Source organism: Rhinopithecus bieti, unplaced genomic scaffold, assembly GCF_001698545.2.
Source record: "Rhinopithecus bieti isolate Rb0 unplaced genomic scaffold, ASM169854v2 scaffold_39883, whole genome shotgun sequence".
NCBI classification, from domain to species: Eukaryota; Metazoa; Chordata; class Mammalia; order Primates; family Cercopithecidae; genus Rhinopithecus; species Rhinopithecus bieti.
In genome coordinates, this window is record NW_016816948.1 from 2,035,430 (window position 1) to 2,052,315 (window position 16,886).

A 16,886-nucleotide genomic window follows, 5' to 3' on the forward strand; every position below is an offset into this window, starting at 1 on the left:
GCCTGGGTATCAGCAGCGGAGGCTGCAGAAGATAGAATATTGCTGAATAGTGAGTGTTGCTGTTTGATTCTTGCTCTGGAAGCTTCATCTCAGGGGTGTACCCCACCATGTGAAGTGTGAGGTGTCAGTGTGCACTTAGTGGGGGATGTCTCCCAGTTAGGGTACTCAGGGGTCAGGGACCCACTTGAGCAGGCAGTCTGTCTGTTCTCAGATCTCAACCTCCATGCTGGGAGATCCACTGCTCTCTTCAAAGCTGTCAGACAGGGGCATTTACCTCTGCTGAGGTTTCTGCTGCTTTTTGTTTGGCTATGCCCTGTCCCCAGGTGAGGAGTCTACAGAAGCAGGCCGGCCTCCTTAAGCTGTGGTGGGCTCCACCCAATTCGAGCTTCCTGGTGGCTTTGTTTACCTACTTAAGCCTCAGCAATGGTGGGCGCTCCTCCCCCAGCCTCACTGCCGCCTTGCAGTTAGATCTCAGACTGCTGTGCTAGCAATGAGGGAGGCTCCCTGGGCATGGGAGCCTCGGGGCCAGGTGTGGGATATAATCTCCTGGTGTGCCATTTGCTAAGACCCTTGGTAAAGAGCAGTATTAGGGTGGGAGTTACCTGATTTTCCAGGTGTTGTTTGTCTCAATTTCCTTTGGCTAGGAAAAGGAATTCCCTTCCCCCTTGAGCTCCCCAATGCCTCTCCCTGCTTCAGCTCTCGCTGGTTGGGCTGCACCCGTGGACCAGCGCCAACTGTCCAACACACCCCAGTGAGATGAACCCCTTACCTCAGTTGAAAATTCAGAAATAGTCCATCTTCCGTGTTGCTCACGCTGGGAGTTGGAGGCTGGAGCTGTTCCTATTCAGCCATCTTGGGCACGCCCCTCACCAGTATTTATCTTAAGAAATTGAGAAAAGAATAAAAAATTTCACCAGAAAGATGTAGAGAGAAAATAGATGAATTTAAAATTGCTGAATAAATAAAAAAAAAAAAACTAGTAGTAATACAATTAACCAAAACAGATGGTTTTATAAAATAATCAATTAAAGAAATCAACTAAAAGTTTTGATTATGAAAGTGATGAAGAAAAAAGAGATAGAGGAAAAACACACAAAATTACCTCTGGGAAACCATAGAATGACAAGAAAGATGAAAAGAATTATAGAAGAAACTGCAATTATTTGGCAAAAGCTTTGAAAACTTATAGGAGACAAATGTCTTTCTATAAAAATACAGATTAGTAAAGGCAATTTAAGAGGAATACTCAGACAGACTATTTAACATAGGTCTTGAATAGATCTTGAGTAGGAGATCACTGAGCCATCTTCGAAAAACACCAGTATCAGAAAGACTTGTGGATGAATTCTAGCTAACTTTTAGCAATTTAACTTTCCCATTCTATTTAAACTGTTTTGAACCATAAAATAATTTTAAAAAACCTTCCTGGGTAATTTTTTGGAGCTGGTATAACTTTAGTAATAAACCTGATAAAGATTATGTAGACAAAATATACAGTATAATCTCACTTAAAAATAGAGGCACAAATTTGCCAAATTAAATATTGGTAAAGAGATTCCAATATGGAAAAAGAATAATGCATCTAGATGATACAGGGTTTGTTCTAGAAATGCAAAGGTGATTAAATGTTAGAATATAGCAGCACAATACTTTACAACAACAAATTAAATGATATGATCACAGAAATTAAAAATAATGTGCTTAAATACTAAGAAAATGGAACAAATCTGGAGGCGTCACTTTCCTGACTTCAAATTATATTACAAAGCTATAGTTACCAAAACAGCATGGCACTGGTATAAAAATAGGCATTGGGACCTGAATAGAGAACAGAATAGAGGACCCAGAAATAAAGCCAAATACTTACAGCCAACTTGTCTTCAACAAAGCATAAAAAAAAAAAAAAAAAAATTGGTGAAAGGATACTCTATTCAATAAATAGTGCTGAGAAAACTGGTAAGCCACACGTAGAAGAGTGAAATTGAATCCCCATCTCTCATCTTATACAAAAATCAACTTGAAGATGAACCAAATACTTAAATTTAAGACCAGAAAGTGTAAAAAATATTAGAAGATAACACTGGAAAAACTCTCTGGACATTGCAAAGAATTCAGGACTAAGACCACATAAGCAAATGCAACAAAAATAAAAATAAATAAATGGAACCTAATTAAACTAAAAAGTTTCTGCACAGCAAAGGAGATAATCAGCAAACAGAAAACCCACAAAATGGGAGAAAATATTTTCAAACTATGTCTCCAACAAAGGACTGGTATGCAGAATCTACATGGAATTCAAATAAATCAGCAAAGAAAAAAAACAAATAATCCCATCAAAAATTGGACAAAGGACATGAATAGACAATTCTCAAGAGAAGATACACAGACAGCCAACAAACATATGAAAAAATGCTCAATATCACTAATCAGGGAAACATAAATTAAAACCACAATGAGATACCACCTTACTCCTGAAGGAATGGCCATAACTAAAAAGTTAATAAACAATAGATTTTGACTTAGATATCATGAAAAGGGAACACTTTTATACTTCTAGTGGGAATGTAAACTAGTACAACCACTATGGAAAACAATATGGAGTTTCCTTGAAGAACTAAAAGTAGATTAACTATTCAATCTAGCAATCTCACTACTGAGTATCTACACAAAGGAAAAGAAGTTATTATATGAAAAAGACATGCACACGTGTGTTTGTAGTAGCACAATTCACAATTGCAAAGTATGGAATCAACCTAAGTGCCCACTGACCAACAAGTGGATAACGAAAATGTGTTTTATATATACCATGGAATACTACTTAGCCATAAAAAGGAATGAAATAATGTCTTTTGTAGCAGCTTGGATGAAGATGGAGGCCATTATTCTAAGAGAAGTAACTCAGGAATGAAATAAATATCATGTATTCTCACTTATAAATGGTTACTAAGCTATGAGGATGCAAAGACATACAGAGTGATATAATGGTCTTTGTGGGGACTTGGGGAGGAGTTTGGGAGGTGAGACAGTGTACACTGCTTGAATGACAGGTGCACTAAAGTCTCAGAATTCATCAGTAAAAATCACATTTATGTAACAGAAAACCACCTGCACCCCAAAACTATTGAAATAAAAAATAATGTAAAAAAGTGCTTAAATTTGGCAGCGAGTTTTTTAAAACCTCTAGGTTAAATAATAGTAAAAGAAACCTACTTTACAAAGGCTATTTATTAAAAATAAAAAATTTTATTTTCTAAGTGGCAAAACCATTACAATACAATTAAGAAGAGGCAAAGATATCTGCCATTATTGATATTATTGGTCAGGGTCTTGAAATTTCTAGATAAAGCTTTAAGACAATAAAATTAAATAATCGATGTATGCATTGAAAGTAGAAATAAATGTTGATACATTTAATAAACTTTAGTAAAACACACACTCATACACCAATAGAATTAATGAGGCTATGTGGTAAATTATTTTGATAAAAGAAAAATAAAAAAAATTGTGAGTGTTTTCCATGTTAACAATAAGATCCTGGAAATGGATATAACAAAATGTTATTAACCACAGTATGAAAAGATAAAATTCTTAGGAAATAATTTAACAAAAAAGAAACTAGACTTATAAAAGGAAAACCATAAAATTATATTGGAAGTATGCAGGACATACAGAATATCTCTATAAAGAGAAGATTATTCAGTTGGGTGGAAATAATCTGATACAAAAAATAAATTTAATAAATCAGTAATTAGAATCTCAAAAGATTGTTTAAACCAGATAAGCTACATTAAAGTTTACATGGAAGAAGAGATGCTTTAAGACAATCAAGAAAATTATGACAGAACACAATAATAAAGGGAGTCTTGCCCTATTAAATAATAATGAATAGAAAGCGATCCCAATGTATATAAAAAATTAATAAGACATAATGACCTTTCAACTCAGGGTAAAAAGGGTATTTCTTGCTGAGTTACCATCTATCTGGAAGGCAATAAAATTAAGTAGGGTCCCCATCTTATATCTGGGGTAAAAACTTAAATATAAAGAAATATAAAGAACACTTACAACCTTGTAAAAAATGTAGGGAAAATATTTAGTCCCAGAAATATGGGGAAAAGAAAGGAAAGCTTTTAACACAAAAAAGAAAATAAGAAATTTTGAAAAGAAAGATGGATATTGCTAACTATATAGAACTACATAGATATACAATATAGGCATAAATCATATTATTGCACTTTTTTGTGCTTTGTAGTTACTGCATTTTCTTACAAATTGCAGGTTTGTGGCAACCATGCATTGAGCAAGTCTGCTGGGTTCATTTTTCCAACAACACATACTCACTTCATGTCTCTGTGTCACGTTTTGGTAATTGTTGCAATATTTCAAACTTTTTCAATATTATTCTATCTGTTATATAGGGATCTGTGATGTCACTACTGGGCCACCATAGACTGTCCTCATATAAGAGGGAGAACTTAACTGATAAATGTATGTATTCTGACTGCTCCACCATGTCTGCGTACAGCCTTTCCTCCATTTCTTTCTCACTCTCCTCTGGCCTTCTTATTCTCTGAGACACAACAATATTGAAATTAAGCCAATTAATAACCCTACAATAACCTCTAAGTGTTCAAGTGAAAGGAAGAGTTGCATGTCTCTCACTCTAAATCAAAATCTGGAAATGATTAAGCTCAGTAAGGAAGGCATGTAAAAAGCCAAGGCAGGATGAGTGCTAGGCTTCTTGCTCCAAACAGTAAGCCAAGTTATAAAAGCAAAGGAAAACTTCTTGAGGAAATTGAAAGTGCTAGTTCAGTGAATACATGAATGAAAAGAAAGCAAAATAGTGTATTGTTGATATGGAGAAAGTTTTAGTGGTCTAGATATATCAAACTAGCAACAACATTTCCTTAAGCCAAAGCCTAATTCAGACCAACACCCTAACTCTTTTTGATTCTATAGCTGACAAAGGTGGGAAAGCTGCAGAAGAGAAGTTTAAAGCTAGAAGTGGTGGTTCAATCGGTTTAAGGTTAAGGTTTATATCACTTTCATAACATAAAAGTGCAAGGTGAAGCAGCAAAAACTGATGTAGAAGTTGCCAGAAGTTATCCAGAAGATCTAGCTAAGATCATTGATGAAAGTGGCTACACTAAATAGCAGATTTTCAATGTAGACAAAATAGTCTTTCTTTAGAAGAAGATGCCATCTAGGACTTTAATAGCTAGAGGAAGTCAATGCCTGTCTTCAACACTTCAAAAGACAAGGTGACTCTCTTGTTAAGGGCTAATGCAGCTGGTGACTTTAAGTTGAAGCCAATGCTCTTTTACCATTCCAAAAATCTTAGGACCCTTAAGAATTAGCTAAATCTATTCCATCTGTGCTCTATAAAGGGAATAACAAACCATGGATGATGGCACGTCAGTTTACAGTATAGATTACTGAATATTTTAAGCTCACTGTTGAGACCTACTGCTTAGAAAGAAGACATTATTCAAAGTATAACTGCTCCTTGACAATACACCTCATCATTCAAAAGCTCTGATGGAGATGCATAAGGAGATGCATTTTCATGCTTGCTAACACAACATCTGTTCTGAAGCCTATGGATGAAGGAATAATTTTGACTTTCAAGCCTCATAATTTCAGAAATACATTTTGTAAAACAGTAGTTACCAGAAAGTGATTTTGCTGATAAAATTGCAACCCTTCTGGCAAGGATTCACCATTCTGGATGCCATTAAGAACATTTGTGATTCATGGGAGGAAGTAAAAGTATCCACATTATAAGGAGTTTGGGAGATATTGATCCCATCCCTCCTGCATGACTTTGTGGGGTTCAAGACTGCAGTGGGGGAAGTAACTATAGATGAAGTGGAACTAGCAAGGGAACTAGAGTCAGAAGTGAAGACTGAAGTTGTGACTGAATTGCTACAATCTCATGATAAATCTTGAACAGATGAGGTGTTGCTTCTTCTGGATGTGGTTTCTTGAGATGGAATCTACTCCTGGCATAGATGCTATAAATGTTGTTGAAATGACCACAAAGAATATTACATAAAGTTAGTTGATAAAGCAGTGGCAAATTTGGAGAAGATTGATTCTAATTTTGAAAAATATTCTACTGAGAGCATGTAAATGCTCCCAAACAGCATTGTATGCTACAGTGAAATCTTTTGTGAAATGAAGAGCCAATCAATGTGGCCAACTTTATTATTGTCTCATTTTAAGCCATCAACATCAAGGCAAGACACTCCTCAGGAAAAAGATTATGACTCTCTGAAAGCTCAGATGATTGTTAGCAATTTTTAGCACTAAAGTAGGTTTTTTTTTTCCTTTTCTTTTTTCTTTCTTTTTTTTTTTTTTTTTTTTTTTTTGAGATGGAGTTTCGCTCTTGTTGCCCAGGCCAGAGTGCAGTGTCATGATCTTGGCTCACTGTAGCCTCTGCCTCCTGGGTTCAAGTGATTCTCCTGCCTCAGCCTCCCAAGTAGTTGAGATTACAGGTGTGCACCACCACGTCCAGCTAATTTTGTATTTTTAGTAGAGATGGGGTTTCACCATGTTGCTCAGGCTGGCCTCGAACTCCTGATCTCAAGTGATCCACCTTCTTTGGCCTCCCAGAGTTCTGGGATTACAGGCATGAGCCACTGCACCTGGCCAATAAAGTAGTTTTTGTGTATATTTTTAAAGACATGATGCTATTTCATTATGCCCAAAAGGAAGAATATAGTAAACACTTAATACGCTATGGTATAGTATAAATATGAATCTATATGACTTCTTTTATTGTTATCTTCACTTTATTGTGGTGGTCTAGAACCAAATCTGCAATATCTCTGAAGTATGCTTGCATTTATTTTTGGTCATTGGTTTGGAGGAAGAAATACCTCTAAAAGTATTGTATTTACTGTTATGAATATTTAAAGGAAATGAGCATGTACTGAAACTTTCCTGATTCATGCTGCAGGAATCGGCCTCAAGAAGTCTGGAAGCCTAGGCCTATTAATAATTGGATATATTAATTGAAGAACATTTCCTTGTATTCCTGTATTCAGTAAATAGTCAATAATGCACTATGGTTGTTATCAGCCATTGGAATTTGATAAACAGGCAAGCACATAGACTGAGTCTTGAAAGAAGCCAGGAAGAATTGAAAGAAGCCAGTAAGTTATAAGGCCCCTTAGAATGAAAACAACAACAACAACAACAACAACAACAACAACAACAAAAACCACCACCACCAACAAAAACAACAACAAACAAAACAAAACAAACAAAAAACAAGCATTCAGAAGAACCAGATGGAATTTTAATCTGAGATCCCATTGATTGGGCTTCCAAAGAGCAATGAAGTTTGTTCTTCAATTTAAAATATGCTCCTTGTTCCGCAGCTCTGATTATTTAGCTGTGTGCAAATCCAGTATTATTTTCTTATCTGTGTCAATGGAGCTTGAGTCCTTTGTTTGTGTCTGTTGGTATCTTATTCCTGTACATGTGTCATCATTGTACATGCCAGAGAACTGCTTTCACTCATTTATTACCTGTACATGCCAGAGAATTGCTTTCACTCATTTATTCAACAAATATCTCATGAATGCCTACCATGGGCTAGGCACTATGCTAGGTATCACCTGTGTTTAAACCTGTATTAGGGTAGCTTTTTTGTTACTTTAGTAAAGTACTCTCTGGAAAAACTTCAAGATATTCTTGCCTACCTTTCTAATATTAATAGCTTCCTATAAAGGGTTGTGCTAGAGAAAAGTGCTAGAGAAAATGCTACTTATTGTAGTGTGGTGGAGTGCCTTACACTGCATTCTGTACAACAATAAATACTATAGAAAGGTTCTAGTGCATTTGATGATATCTGGCCAGCTTACTCATAATAACTCTGACTTCATTGTGGAAGAAAGCCCTTCTATGCAAGGCATAAAATCCAATTGATTTTTATGAAATAAGATGCTATGAAGAAGAAATGCATTAAGTGTTCTGTATCACAATAATTCTACCTCATAAGCTAAATGGTTTTTGGAATGCTGTTGAAAATGCTGTCACTATTCTCAGCATACATAAAAGAGCAAGATAAGGCCAATAATTTAGAAGTCAATGCTACTCCTACTCAAAGATTTCTTTCCTCAATTAATAAAGCATTTTCTCCTCTGTGTCAGTTAAAAATAAAATTCAAAATAGCTTTATATGATATGATCAGACACAAAGCCATGTGTAAGTTATGTGGATTCTACAAAATTTCTTTATTGAATTCTGAGGTGCAACTATCTTAGGCTTCTATTAAAGTACCTTATCAAATCTGTTATGTATATTTAAAATGATATATTTTTGCTTTAAAAGAATGTATCAATTCTTTTAAAATTGGTTTATTTCAGCAAGCCTGGTTAGCTAAATTGAGTAAACATTTCTAAAATAATGGTATATGGATGTAGACAGGAAGTCAAGTCATCTGATTTCAGGGACAAAACCACTCTGTAGCTCTTGCAATCAGACAATAACTTGCAGTGAATTCGGTTAGGTTAGTGGCAGCAGCGTTAATTTTTAATCTTTTTTTTTTTTCTGACATAACACACCTGAAGAATAGAATAAACTCCTATAAATAATAGGGGTTCATGGTGATGATGATTCTGTGAATTTAAGAAGTGGAGTAGACTGAAAATCAGCCTACTGGATGGATGGCCAACCAACCATCCCACATGAAAGAGGTGATTCTCAAATGCTCCCTGGGGGATATTTTTGAGTCATTGCAAAGTAGTTAAAACTGTGGGTAAGATTCTTAGATATAGCCACTTTAATTTTAATTTCTGGTCATTCTAAATGAAGTGATAGACTGGTTTTGTACCTGGCATCTAGGTGCTCAGTAAATATATGATTGAACAAAAGAAGGAATGAAAGAGAGATTTTAAATATCCATTACTTATATAACAGAAACACAATATATATTTCATTGTCACTTAACATGTCCATGTTAAATGGAGTTTCTCACAGCCTTTAAAAATTCTATGTTAGTATCTAGTATAATTAACATATAATATATTTTTTGACCTTGTACTCCATATCTGAAAATCTGTCCCATAAAGTAGGACCTAGCCAAAGCAATATTCAAAACAATGTGGAGGCATAACAATACCTGATTTGAAATTATATTACAAAGCCATAGTAATCAAAACAGAATGGTACTGGCATGAAAATATATAGACCAGTAGAACAGAATAGAGAGCACAGAAATTAATCCAAACAAATATGGTCAACTAATTTTCAACCAGGGCACCAAAAAGACATAATGCCAAAAGGATGGTCTCTTCAATAAATGGTGTTGGGAAAACTAGATTTCCACAAGCAAAAGAATGAAATTGAACTCTTACCTTATACCATATACAAAAATCAACTCAAATTGGATAAAAGACCTAAATGTAAGGCCCCAAACCATAAAATTCCTGGAAGAAAACATAGGGGAAAAACTCTTTGACGTTGACCTTGGCAATGATTTCTTGGATATCACACCGAAAGCTCAGGGTACAAAAACAAAAATAAATAAATCGGAATAATCAACACAATGAACAAAGGACTTGAGGAGATATTTTCCAAAGATGACATAAAATGGCCTACAGTTATATGAAAAGGTGCTCAGCATCACTAATCATCAGGAAAATGCAAATAAAAATCATTATGAGATACCACCTCACATCTATTAGGATCACTATTATCAAAAGACAAGAGACAGCAAGTGTTGATGAGGTGTACAGAAAAGGAAACTTTTGTATATTACTGGTGAGAATGTAGATTGGTGCAGCCATTATGGAAGATAGTTTTGAAATTCCTAAAGATATTAAAAATAGTACTACAATATGACACAGCAATCCCTCTTCTAGATTTATACCCCAAGGGATTGAAACTACTCTTCATAAAGATGTTTGCTCCCATGTTCATTGCAGCACTATTCATAATAGTGAAGATATGGGAATAATCTAGGTGTCTATCAATGGAGAAATGGATAAACAGTGGTATATGTACATTGTCACAACATGGATAAACTTGGAGGACACGCATAGTGAAATTAATCAGACACAGCAAAAAAGTTGGCATGATCTCTTTTATATGTGGAATCTAAAAAAATTAAAAGTGAAATACACAAAGATAAAGAATAAAACAGTTGTTATCAGGGTCAGGGGTTGGGGGAGAAAAACAGGGACATGTTCGTCAAGGAATACAAAATAGCAAACAGGTAAGATGAACAAATCAAAAGATCCAATGTACAACATAAGGTCTATAGTTAATAATAGCTAAACATTCCTTTTAATACTACTTGTAAAAGATAGAAATACCTGACGTGATCATCATTGGGAAATAACACATTATGCTTCTAATACAGTGGCACAGTATTCAGCTATTAAAAACATGAATTATGTTTAAGTCAACTCACTTGAAGAGGTTTCCTCAAGATATTTTTAAGGGGAAAAGAAATAATTAAATTTTGTGAAACAAACAATTACAAAGTCCCCATATGTCATTGCAAATGATACCTAAGAATGGGAAAAATATAGAGAAGATAAATAAGTTCCAAATGTGACTTATCTAGAGGTGGCAGTGAATGGGTGTTATGTGAATATAGTGGAAAATTGACAAAACTAAACATTAATGATTATAAAAATAAACCACTAAATGTTGTTATGGTTCCATTTATGTAAAATTCTATCTATCTATCTATCTATCTATCTATCTATCTATCTATCTATCTATCTATTTATCTAATCATCTATTAATCATCTCTCTACCTACCTACCTACCTTCCTACCTATCTGTTTTTATGCATAAAGTAATGCAAGTAAGTTTAGTTACCAGAGTGTTAATGATCCCCCTTGTAGACTAGTAGAATTAATTACAAGGTATGTTTTACTTTCTTTCACTCTTATATATTGTTTGTCTTTCTTATCTCTTAGACTATTTGAATTTTTTAATTATCAAGTAAAACAATAAAATTGTAATCATTGTGAAAACTAAATGCTTAAAATGAATTTCCTCCTGGCTTTCAGGGATAATAAAAATCTCCAATCTGTTAAGTGAAATAAGCCAAGCACAGAAAGACAAATATCACATGCTCTTACTCATATGTGGGAGCTAAAAATGTGGATCTCGTGAAAATAGAGATTGGATTCCCTGAGGCTAGAAAGAGGGTAGGGGATGAAGTAGATAAAGAAAATGTATTTTTTACACTTAAAAATGGTGAAGATGGAAATTATGTATGTATATTTTACCTTAAAAAAACTAATTTTTTAAAAATCTCCAATTTATTGACCAAACACCTCAGAGAACTAAACCAATCTCCCTATTAAGCAATCAATTTTAAAAAATGTGTATGTCTTTGTGAGAAATGTGTCTTTTGAAAACATGTTTTCTCCCTCTAATGGCCTATTTTTCCTTCAAAAGTCAAATGTTTTAAATGGCAGATAGGGAGAAATAATTAAATAATACTAGCTTAAGCTCTTTCCTAAAAGCTCATCTCAATACCGAAAGAAGGTTCAGGACAAATAATTCTCAGTAACTCCCTTTCCCTAGATATAAGGCTTACCTGACATGGCTCAGCCTCCAGAAGAGAGAACCTATGATGACTCAAAGCTAGGAAAGGAAATTTACTTTTTCCTTTTACAAATCTCTTGAAGAAATCTGTGTAGGCCAACCTGTAGGGTATAACCCATTTATTCTACCTCTCTCCACTGACATGCATTTCATTTTCTTCTAGTTTGGAAGATTTTTCTCTTTATATTTGCTCCACTGTAGAACAAATGAACATCTCAGTTACGATGTTTGTTTGAAGGCTCTCACCAAATTCTGCCACTTAATCCAGGCCATGAGTAGCCCATTTCAGCAACATGAAGGCAGTACCACAGCATAGCAGAAAGCCCTAGGGCCTAAAATCAAGTAGGATACATTCCAAATCCCAGTGCTCCCTTTCATGAGCTGTAACATTAGTTAAGTTCTGGAGTCTCAGTTTCTTCATCCATAAAGAGAGTGCAGTGACTCCTATTCTCAGAGATTTAGAAAAGCATCAATGAACTTTATCTGTAAGTACCCGGCCCATTCCCCAGTACCTAATAACCACTCCATAAATGATAACCACTATTATTATTTTATATATTTCCATATTGTCACACGTTCCCTTTCTTAGAATGTGTTGGTGACATGGAAAATTATTGCTCCTATGGGTATGTATATGAGCAGTATTTAAGGAAGGGCTATCCTTATTTTTTAGCTACTTAAAGAACATGCATCATAATATATTAATATAAGATTTGACTTTTCATAAATTGGGGAGAGTAGGGGAAGTAGAGTTGATTCCGGATGATGAAATATTTACATTTAAATGCGTTCTCTATCTCTATGCCACGTGATACAATCTGAATATTACTCTTTCTTTTATATATATGAATTTACAGAAGGAAAATATAAACTATATATATGTGGGGGTATATATAAAAAATTAAATTAAATTATATATACACATAATTTAAACCAGGGAACCAGTGAAAATGATCATGATGCTGTTGAGCACTGAATCATTAATCATCACTTGCAAAGCAGAGAAAATGCTCCAGTTCTTGCCAAATGCACTGTTTACTGAAAGGAGGCCAACATTTACCACTGAAAAGATAACATACTTGGAGAAGTAAATTGAAATACCGAATTAATCTTGTGTATATTAAATATGTTTCTGGAAGCTATTTAATTTGTGATTTGAACCTTAGAACTCCTAAATTAAGGCAGTATATATGAAGAATTGTCTATCCTACTAAACTGCACTTGTTAAACGCTTGCATTTTTTTTTCCTGAAGAAACAACCATTGAAACAAAACATGAGCTTAAGGTGTTTCACACATTTCTTGAAAAGTATCAGTAAAAATTAAAATTATATTGCATGTGAGAAACATAAATACTTGTTCTTACAGAAACATACTTGTTCTTTAAAACACTTCATATTTATTAAGACAGTGGGAAGTAAAGCAAAGGAAGAGAATCAAAATCACTGATATTTTTGTTATTCAAGCACACAGTTAATGATTTGGTGCATTTTCTTCTGTTCTTACTTTTCCAAGGTTAAATTTCTTAGTTTATGTAGTTGTAATATTGCTCTATGTGCACATTGTGTCTGTTACCAGCTTTAAACTTTTTGAGTAATTAAAATAGACGTAGCATTAACTCAGTGAATTAATATTTTTCTTTCCAGACATAGTGAGTTAAGATTTACCCTTTCTGATTCAATGTTCTGTTTTCATAAGCAATGTCTGTGTCGAAAAAATCATATAGTCAGATGAGAAAATAATTTACCCAGGCTATGTAAACTACCTTGACCTTTTCTCTGTAAATTTGACAACCTTTCATGCAATTCCTAAATTGGATATTTAATTTGATTAATAACTATATTCAAAACCGTATATTTTACATAGGATATTTCCCATCATCATGCTTTTAAGGAAGATTAAAGAACTACTGTGTTAAATCTGTTTATTCTGTGGCAACGTGAAAGGGTATAGGGGAAAAATGTCCAGGTTAATTCTCGTGTGTTCTTCATCAGCTATCGCTTCTTTTCATTTACCATTGTGTAATAAAACATTTGGTCACTGTCACCAGTGAGCATTAATTGCCAGGAAATACATATTTAAATAGCTCATATTTTAGAGCACTTTAGTGATCACAGGATTTTAAATAGTATCTACATTAGATTAAGATGTCAAAAGTATCAAAACTTGTGAAGTGTGAGGTGAAATAGTCCAGATGCTAGCCAAGAATAATCTCAATAGAAAGCTATTACATAATCATCACTGTTTTCCTCACACTTGACAGTTCTTAATTTTCAATTAAGAAGCCTAGTTACTAGGCTCAGATGCTGGTCCAAATCTCAAAGAAAGCTTAATTTGTTTGACCCTTGTAAACTAGTGCTAACTTTGATTTTATTTGAGTTTGTGACTAGTCCAGTTGATTTAACTAGGTCATCTAGACTATGTTATTATTATTATTATTATTATTAAGAGACAATCAGTTCCTATAAAAGCAGAGTTAGGTTTCCTTGAGATATTGATTTTTCTTTTAAAAAAGAAACAAGCTCAGAGAACCTTTGACCTACATCAAATCTTTTTTATTTGCTAACATAAACAGGAACTAATCATAAGTGCAAAGGATTAACAGACACAGGAGACTAGATTATACATTTTAAACTTTACTTTGGAGACCTGAGGGAATGCTTTAGTGTGGAATTGGATTAACCTTTTTGACACTTTCTTTAAAATACTTTAAAGTTATATGGGTTTGTTTCTTGATTCTGTGGGTACTCATGTAATAGTATAGGTTTTGAGGTTATGAATGAAATACTTTTAAGTTTTACTAAGCATGTGAAATAAAAAAATATTTCATCATTTGGCATTCTCTAGTTCCCTTCATGCAGCTTCTTTTTTTCAAGAAAGAAAACAGTGCAATTTCAATAGCATTGGTTGGGGGCTCTGTATATAGCTGAGCATTTCTTGAGACATGATTTTTGCCAGAATATTCTTAGTGGATGCAATATGGGTTCCTTTTTCAAGAATTCTATTTAAAATATTTTCTAAATCATCGTTATCAATTGCAAATAGTTTTAGAGAATGTACATATATTTATGAAGATTTGGATAAAAATATAAACTTTTTGAATATTGCTCAAGTATGTATTATTTCTTTGCCTCATCTCGTATTGACCTTATCTTTTTAACATGAAAAGAGGTTAACATGAAAAAGAGATTAATCCTTTGCAGTTGTATTGATCTTCATTCTATTCCTTATTTAGATGAGATGTAAGAAAATGTTATGACCAGTTATGAGATATTTTGAAGCAAAAAATTATCTAACTTCTGATACAAACAAAGGATCTGCCTTTGAATTATCTTTCTAAAAATTAGATAGAACTAATTTCTTTTTTTACTCTTTCTTGTCCTACTTCACATCATCCCTTTATTTCTCTTTTAATGTTAGATATTTTATATAAATTATTATCAGTAAACGTACCATTTAAAATTCTTAGTACTTGGTTACAGATTTTTCAATTTCGTTCAGACATATGCCATTTTGAAGTTTCAACACCACTTAAATATTCAAGTAAAATTTTTCTCAAGTGAAAGGTTTCTGCTAGGCATTGTAAACTATTTTTGCAATAGTTTTCCTCCCGATATTGACTTCTCAGTTACTTTTTTTGCTTTTAAAATTATTCTTTTGTGAGGTGCTTTTTCCCAAACATTTTCACATCGGCTTCAAATCTATGATGACATCATGGAATGTTTACCCAGATTCTACTCAGTCTTTAGTTCCTGTGTCTGAAGCACTGCTAGGTGTTGAACAGCAGTGAGTCAAAAAGTATTTGAGCATCTTCTGTTTGCCCAGCCCTAAGCACTACGAAGAACCCAGAAAAGACATTGATACATGGTTCCTAAATTTAATCCACAGTTTAGCTATAGCAAAAGTAGCACCATTAGGCTATCGAAAGTATTAATCACTGTTTCTTTGGACTAATTTGCTGATAGTCTTTAATTTTGGCCCTGGGAAGACCAACAGAACCCTTTCAGTGAGGTTTGTAATGAAGTTTTATGTGTTCACAGACCATGTATCTATGAAACTGACCAAAGTCACAAGATCCAATCACTTCTCCAGTTTTCTTGACATTGTCCTCAAGTAAAATGGGGCAAAATTTGGCCTCTCCTTTAATGTAGTGTGATTCTACTACAAATACTTAGTTCCATAATTGCTATTCTCTTTAATTAGGGGCAGTGTTCACATTTAAGCTTTGAATACATTGTTTCTCCAAACATTTTTTGTTATTTTCAGGTATCCCTTCAATTGTTTCTTTTCTTCTTTATAGCATACCAGTCAAAACTTTATTGTTTCTTTTCGTCTTTATAACATACTAGTCAAAACTTAATAATTTGTATGGCATCTTCTTTACGTATCTAATACACTTTTTTGTAGTTTAGTTTCAGAAAGAAATGATCCTGTTTTGTTCACTGAGGTTAGAGACATTGTGAAGTGGATAGATAGAAATAAGCAAATTATACACTGTCTTTCAGATTATTTTAGAGAATTTTCTCTTTTCTCAGTTTTGTTTAAAAAATATATGACCCTTGAATCTTACTATAATATTGGCATTTTTCGTTTTTATTATTTTTTCCATTTCAGAGGAAATATGAAGCATTATAGTGTATTATATAGAAATGAAATTCTTGCTTTGGCCCGACAATGCTGTGAAATATACAGCATAACATTTGAAATAATCCGTTTTTCCATCTTTCAAAAGCGAATGACAACATGTACATGACCCTAACAAAAAAAGACCCAAAGTAATTTTTAAAAGTTAGTGTGTAAGTAATGACTTCATTTCCATTTGTGTCTAATTTTGACACCTACATCCTTGCTATGCTGATTTGAAAATGATGGTTTAAAGAATATTCTGGGGTCATATTTGAATACCAATATGGATTGAAACATACCATTATGTTTGCAAGTGAGCTCATGTATCAGACTATTTACAGACGTTCTCCTAATAGGGTACTCAAAATTCTAAGTACAGTTTAGAAATTCCCAGGAGTGTAATTTAGGTGCTATTTGACAATTAACCAAGCAGAGAGCAACTCTTGCCGAAGCAGACATTGCCCCTACCACATGTTTCAATGTTAAGAACTAAGGAACTAAAAAGTTATCTTAAAAAACATTTTAGAGATAGATAAATATTTAACAAATTACCTTTTTCATTTTCATATGAATAACTATCAAATGAGAAAAATTCAGGTATTACTTGTGTGTATTAAATAAATATTATGTACTTTTAACCTTACATGTACAATAGCTATAATATTATTTATGTATATATATATA